Genomic DNA, 7,049 nt, shown 5'->3' with positions numbered 1-7,049 from the left:
TAAAATGCATGTAACTAACAAAAATGAGTCAACAAAATTATATTGATTTACTAACCGCAGCACCAATGGCGATAAACAGCAACTCAAAGCGTCCATCTCTATATGTTTTGATATGAGTTACCGACCCAGGATTTTTCAACTTTAAATTGTGACAATAAGCCGGCAGTTAGGCAAACGATGCTTCTGGCGACCCCCTCAACAATTCCAAGGCATAACATTTGGCTCTCCAAGCTTGAGAATATGAGATACTAATCTTGAACCGAGCATTCATGTCAGTCATAATTTCATGTCCCCGATATACCCTACCATTCAAAAACATTAACTCAGCCAAAAAACCACCCAACACCTTTTTGTTTGCCTGTCTATGGTGAGGAAAAACTTGGGTTCTTGAACATGTATGTTTATCAATAAAAGTCCTAACTTGAAACATTTCGCAATCTTTTATCCTCTTTGCAATCATACGCCACATACAGTTTTTGTCAATCATACACCTTGTTTCGAAACGATCTTTGCTTGATTTTTTAACTTTTAGTTGATAGCCATCTTCCACACATTTCGTATACAAAGCTATCTTCAAGTCTTCCTTTGTATCAAAACAATCATCTTTCTTGATACGAATAATTTTTGTGTAACAATCAACTGCTATCTTTACCAACTCTTCTTCTGGTATCTGAAGTAATTCTGGCATATTCCAATTATACTCCCGTGGCATTTTCTTCGGGGACTTTTCTTTAGGGATTTCTTCTTCTTCTTTTTCTTATTCAGTGTTATATGAATTACATAATGGATGTTCAACATGTTCATTTACAGTCGTAACTTCCTCCTCATTATCATCAACAACATCTTCCTCGGCAACGGCTGTTTCATCATCAAAATTCGGGTATTGACCAATATCAAAATCATTACACGCAGGGTCTGTTTCTTCTTCTAAAAAATCATCAAAATCCGAGTATTGACCAAGATCAAAGTCCGGGTATTGACCAAGATCAAATTTCGAATACTGACTAGTACTCACAATTTTTTCTATTGGCTCATCATCGTCTAACTGGTCAATACGAAAACCGGAATTTGGTGCTGAAAGTTGATTGGGATTTGGATTAGGGAAAGGTTGTGGGTTTTGAGATTGTGTTTGGTATTGGAAATGTGGTGAAACAATATTTGCTTGGTGATGAAATTGTGGTGGAACCATTAAATTTTGAGCACCATAAACTGGGGTTGAAAAACTTAGTTGATTACTACCCGCTACTGACCCAACTTCACTACTTCTAGGTTTAACAACATACAATGTAACATCATCACTTGAAACACTAATGTAAGCAATGAATCGTTCAACATCTTCATTGTCGGTTAACAAATAAACTTTACCATTTCTCTGATAAGATAGCCTAAATCCATTTAGGGGCTCTAAATTTAAATTATTTGCAACACGTAACATTAGAGTTTCATAAGTTAACTTTTTTAATGACAGTTTTAGTTGAAGATTCATGGGTAAAGGCATATATTGTAAAACACCATGAACATTCTCTTATGACCCTCCAAAACACAAATATATCCAAACATGATCAACATTAGATGATTTCATTATTGTAAATTAATTTACTAAACAAACGAGCTACGAAACTAAAACCTGTTGCCGGATGGGGAAGGATGTCGTTGGATATAGGAACGGATGTCGCCGGAGAGAGTGATAGATGGAGATGGAATGAGTTGTGATTTAGGGATTTAGGTTATGAGTTGTTGCTGCTGCGTAGTTATATACCCAAAACATTTGTGTTGCGAAATTAAAACCTGTTGCAAATTCAGAAATCGAGTTGCGAATTTGAAATTCAGTATTACGATAGTCAGAATCTCGTTGCGATTTACTAAATCGCAACGCGATTACGTAACGTATTCGCGTTGCGATTTACGTAATCGCATTGCGATTTACGGATACACGTTACGATTTACGGATACGCGTTGCGATTTTACGTATTGTCGTTGCGATTTACGAATACGCGTTGCGATTTTACGGATACTCGTTGCGATAGTCAGAATCGCGTTGCGATTTATATGTTCGCGTTGCGATTTTCATATTCACGTTGCGATTCTGGAAAATCGCAATGCTAATTAGTACTATCGCATTGCGATTCTTCATAATCGCGTTGCGATTCTGGGAACTGATTTGCGATTCTGGAGATCACGTTGCGATTTTTATTTCGCATTGCGATTTTGTTGGTCATTTTGGCAAATCCAAAAAAAATTGGTTAAAATCGTATATTATAAGGCATTTTTGGTCACTGAGGTTATTTTCTCAATATAAATTATGCCCCATATTCCACCCATTTAATGGTATTTGGCTCAGAAGTTATTGTATGTACAAGGCTGAATGCGTATGTAGGGAGTGTACGCAGCTTGGGCATGTTACTCGAACTTGACGAGTTTTAACTTGGCCCGATCCAATCGGATCAAATTTTTTAGGAAAAAAATTTAAATTTGAGTTAGGTCGGATCTAATTTTTTTAAGATTATGTTTGGGTTGGTCGGGTTCGGGTTTAGAGTAAAAATATTCGACCCGACCTGACCCGAAAAAATTTATAATTTTATCTTATATATTTAGAGATAATTGTAATAATACCCCTTTATATATTATTTTCTTTCAATTAAATCCCTATTTTCATTGAATATAAATAATATTTTTTTAATAAATATATTATTTCGGGTCGGGTTCGGATTTAATCTAAAAAAATCAAGTCGGGTTCGGGTCGGGTGGAAGATATATATTTTTCGAGTCAGGTTCAGATCGGGTGAAGTATTTATAATTTTCGGATCGAGTCGGAGGGGCTAAAAATCTGACCCGCTATTGCCCATTACTAAGTATACGTTGTTAATAATTAAGAGAGTTATGAATAGATATTATCTCGTAATCATTTAGACTATTTAATTAAAAAAAAAAGAGTACCATGAGTTTCTTGGAAGATCAAATCCATCAATAAAATCTTGAATCTTGTTTTTCTTTAAGCATTCACGTCAGATGTATATCCAATACATGAATCCCATCAAAATAAGATCAAACAAAGCATAACTCAGCTCCAGCAGCAGCAAACAACCACTGCCATTGTCCTTTGCTTACTCGTTTCCCATACCCTGTTATTTGCTTACTACGTTTTAGCAGTTAGGGGACTACACTCTTATTTGCTCCTCCTTTAGCCTTAAAACTGCTGGTCCCCGGCCATTGTTTCCGAAATCTATCACTTTAAGCAAAGAATGGTTCTCATTCTCGGCATCGGCCACCACCTTTTCTGGTTTTGACTGCGGTAAACTGCTTCTGACTGTGTTGTGACTGCTGTTTCTAGTTGATGGAACGTCGTGATTATGTTTTCCCTCGTATGTTGTTATGACAGCTTTTGGATCGGTCGACGCTCTTTCCACATGCTTCCTGACATTGCATCCGGCACTCGTGCATTTGTAATAGCTCCTGTGAAAATAGCTTTGATGCATCAGAAATAATACAAAAGTCGCAGTATAAGTACGAACAAATAAATGGATTCAGCAACAAACACACATGTATCTGCAACTAATCTTCAAGTTTATCAAATCAATATTTGATGAGAGTATTTGACTAGCAAAACAGCGAGACAAAAATGACACCATTGCTTCTCCGATATGAGATCGTTTTAGACTTTGGATTAGCCAGACTTCAGTGGTTCAAATCCAAAACTATATGCTAACAAATTGATGGATGATTCGAACAGATAAAGAATACAGTTATTTCTCCTATCTTAAGTTTAGCATCTTAAACAAGGTTCAGCCAATATGCACAAACCAAGCGAAATTAGAAATCCAGGTAGCCCAGTCAAGCAGAAAATTGAACCAGTATCTACTAATAGCAGACAATCAAGAAGAGTTCTCTTATATAAAGAAGTGCACTCAAGGTCTTTTACCTAGTTACCAAATCTCTGTTACTCGGACTCAAACATGGGTGTGGGATACAAGTATGTGTCCAGCACGTGTATGCTTAAAATTTTCAAAATTTTGTCTGTGAAGCGTTTACCCCATTACCCATGTTTGAATACGTGTTAGATATATCACACATCTTCTATAAGAAAAAGTGCACTCGAGGTCAATTCTATTGCTCTTGAAGATCAGTTCTAGATATATCACACAGCCAATTTACTTCCGTAAATCACTAAAAAATTGACACAACTTCTTAAACATCATTAGTATCTGACACATTCATATCTGAAACATAAATGGACTGTAACACACATGTATGCAGGTATACATGTGTGTGTGTGTGTAGTCCACTGCACCTTGGATGAGAGTTCCCTTTGACCACTTTCTGTCCATATTTGCGCCACCTATAGCCATCATCTAAAAGGTCAACTTCACTTCTTGTTTGCAAAATAATTTTCGGTTCTGTAACTGTCTTTTGTGACAACATCACCGTGGCTTCTCCTGCAGTATTCCTGCATTCAAAAGCACAACACCCTCAAAATTTATGAAGATTGAAGACATATGAATCTGTATGATCAAATTATTTGAAACTTACCGTCTTTTCGGATTTGGTCGATTGTCATTTCTTTCTTCTCTACTCTCTTCATCACATCCTTCCTCACTGTCACTCGATCCAGGAAATTCCACAGCTTGAGTAGATTCACCATTTCCCCCTGTATTGAATGAGATAGCATAGTTTCACTTAACTTGTTAAAATTTGAAGCTGCACCCTGAAAACCGAATTCAGGATTTGCCTGTGAATTTGCATCTCCATCACAACCACCCTTTGTTTGTTTTTTTGGCTGAGGCTTATCATGATTGTGTACACCTTTGTATATAATTTCCGTTATATGGCCATCAGCAGATCGTTCAACCTTCTTTTTGACGGGGCAATTTGAATACGTACACTTATAGTAGCTTCGAGGATATTCACAGCCTTTAATAGGCTTTTGCCCGTACTTACGCCAGTTGTAGCCATCTTCGGCACGTTTATCCACCAAAACGGAGACTTGGTTTTTCCTATCAGATTGAGAAGCTTGAGCAGTGACCTGTGCCAATGCTTGCTGATGGGATATTCCGAAAGGACTCTGCAAAAATCATGGAACAAAAGTTCATCAGCATCATCAGAATAAGAGGACAACATTTTAGACATAAGAATGCATGAGCAAGAAAAATCCCCGGTTACTCTTGTTTCACCATAAACAAGTTTCAATGTGTCAAATCTAAGATTCAAAACTAAACATTTTCAACTGCTAAAAATCTCATTATTCTAGACCAAAAGTTTAATTTTGATGCAGGCCATGAGAGTTAATCATAAATGAAGAAAACAAAATACATACATAAGCCACATCAAAATGAGAATCATTAATTAAATGATTAAGATTCATATCTATTTTCATACTTTTTAATCTCAATCATTTGATTTAAGAAATTTTCTATACAAAGCAAAGGCCAAAAGCTATTAAGGAATCAATATAACTGGATAAACTACACCGAAATCCAAGAGACTATAATCACCCAAATCATTTACCTTAACAAAAAAGATATTTTTGTTCCTTGAAAAGTAAGAACGAAGTAAACCCGTCATTAAAAAAAAGATTGCAACTTAACTCAATTTACCTGAGGAGAGAGACAAAAGAAGCTTGGAGAATTAAGCAAACCAGAAGGTCTTAGCCCAGGAGGCACAGTTAAGAAAGGAGAATCGAAATTCAAAGGTCTATTATGCTTAAACCCAGTGCTTTTTTCAGCTACATCTTTATAACCCACATCCATAAATGAACCACACATTGAATTGTAAGGCAGTCTAGCTCCAGGTGAAGCCATTGCTGAAGCTAAAAGCTGAGAAAAAGGTCGCTCTGTTGAGTCGAGGTCGGGAAAAAAAGCTGAAACCAGAGTCTCGGCTATTTGACTGACACCAATTTTCTTTAATATTCTCTTTCTGACACTGTTTAACCAATATTTTTTGAAATAGTATATTTTCTTCTTAGCTGGCGAAAGACGTGTATTCGAAGGCGCGCTTTACCCGTATTTTCGCTGAGTTGGATGCCACTTGTGGAATGCGCATCTCCGGGGACGCGCCTTTCGCCAGCTCGATTGTCACGTATTTTGTGTAATAATAAATATTTTATTTTTATTATTATTATAAATTAATAATATATTATGTAAAATGTTTCGATTATAATGTAAGAATTATCAAATGTATTTTGTTAATGTGTGTTAAAGGTAGAATGAATTATCTACATTAATATGATATAACAACATATGAAAATCAATTTTGACTTTATTGTAGTTATAGGAAAAATGTATGAAATTATAATATTACACATATGGTTATATTATTATTTTTTATTTTGATTATCGATCTATTAATTTTATCAGTTAATTATTTAAATGTTATCAATGTAGTCATCTCATATCAATATTTAACGAAAATATTGATGCATAAGTTAATAAATTAGTATAATTACATATTTAATCTTCAAGACTTACATATTTTATGAAATTAGTCTTATTGAAAATTTAATTTAATAAATTTAATCCTCCAATCAGAACATGAAATGTGTCATCGTATACATAAATTTTTTAATAACTTTTAATTTGTTTAATTTAATATTTTTCTCTATTTAGAAGGTGAAATTATTATTATATTTTAAAAAAAACTATAACTAATAATATTAATTATTATATTAAATAAATATATTAAAAATATTTATGTATTTAAAAGTTAAAAAAAATTATTTAGGTGTACATACATTGACAAATTATATAAATGCAATCACATTAAATTATTAGAAACAAAAACATTCATTTAAATACAATATTAATTACATAAGAGTTAACGGTTATATGATGATAACAGAGCTGGACATTTTTTTCTATTGTGCCCGATGTTTCTACAATGCCCACATCGTTTTTGTTATGTTGACTTCTCCCGAATATCCATATCACAATGTATTCTAGTAGATTTTGGACGACCTGAGTCCCTCAATAACAATGGATCTGGTACAATTGTAAGCCAAGTTTGAATCTCATTTGGGTCTCTTTCGTTTTCTATGGGCGGAAACTCAAATTCATATA

At 34.6% G+C, this 7,049-nt stretch overlaps 1 pseudogene; it reads right to left on the bottom strand.

The window, feature by feature from the left end:
- Positions 1 to 3,110: 3,110 nt before the first annotated feature.
- On the bottom strand, positions 3,111 to 6,036 carry LOC120187830 (annotated as a pseudogene).
- Positions 6,037 to 7,049: the final 1,013 nt, after the last annotated feature.

This window comes from Hibiscus syriacus, unplaced genomic scaffold, assembly GCF_006381635.1.
Source record: "Hibiscus syriacus cultivar Baekdansim isolate YM2019G1 unplaced genomic scaffold, ASM638163v2 tig00113726_pilon, whole genome shotgun sequence".
Lineage (NCBI taxonomy): Eukaryota > Viridiplantae > Streptophyta > Magnoliopsida > Malvales > Malvaceae > Hibiscus > Hibiscus syriacus.
This window is presented reverse-complemented; position numbering and strand designations above follow the sequence as displayed.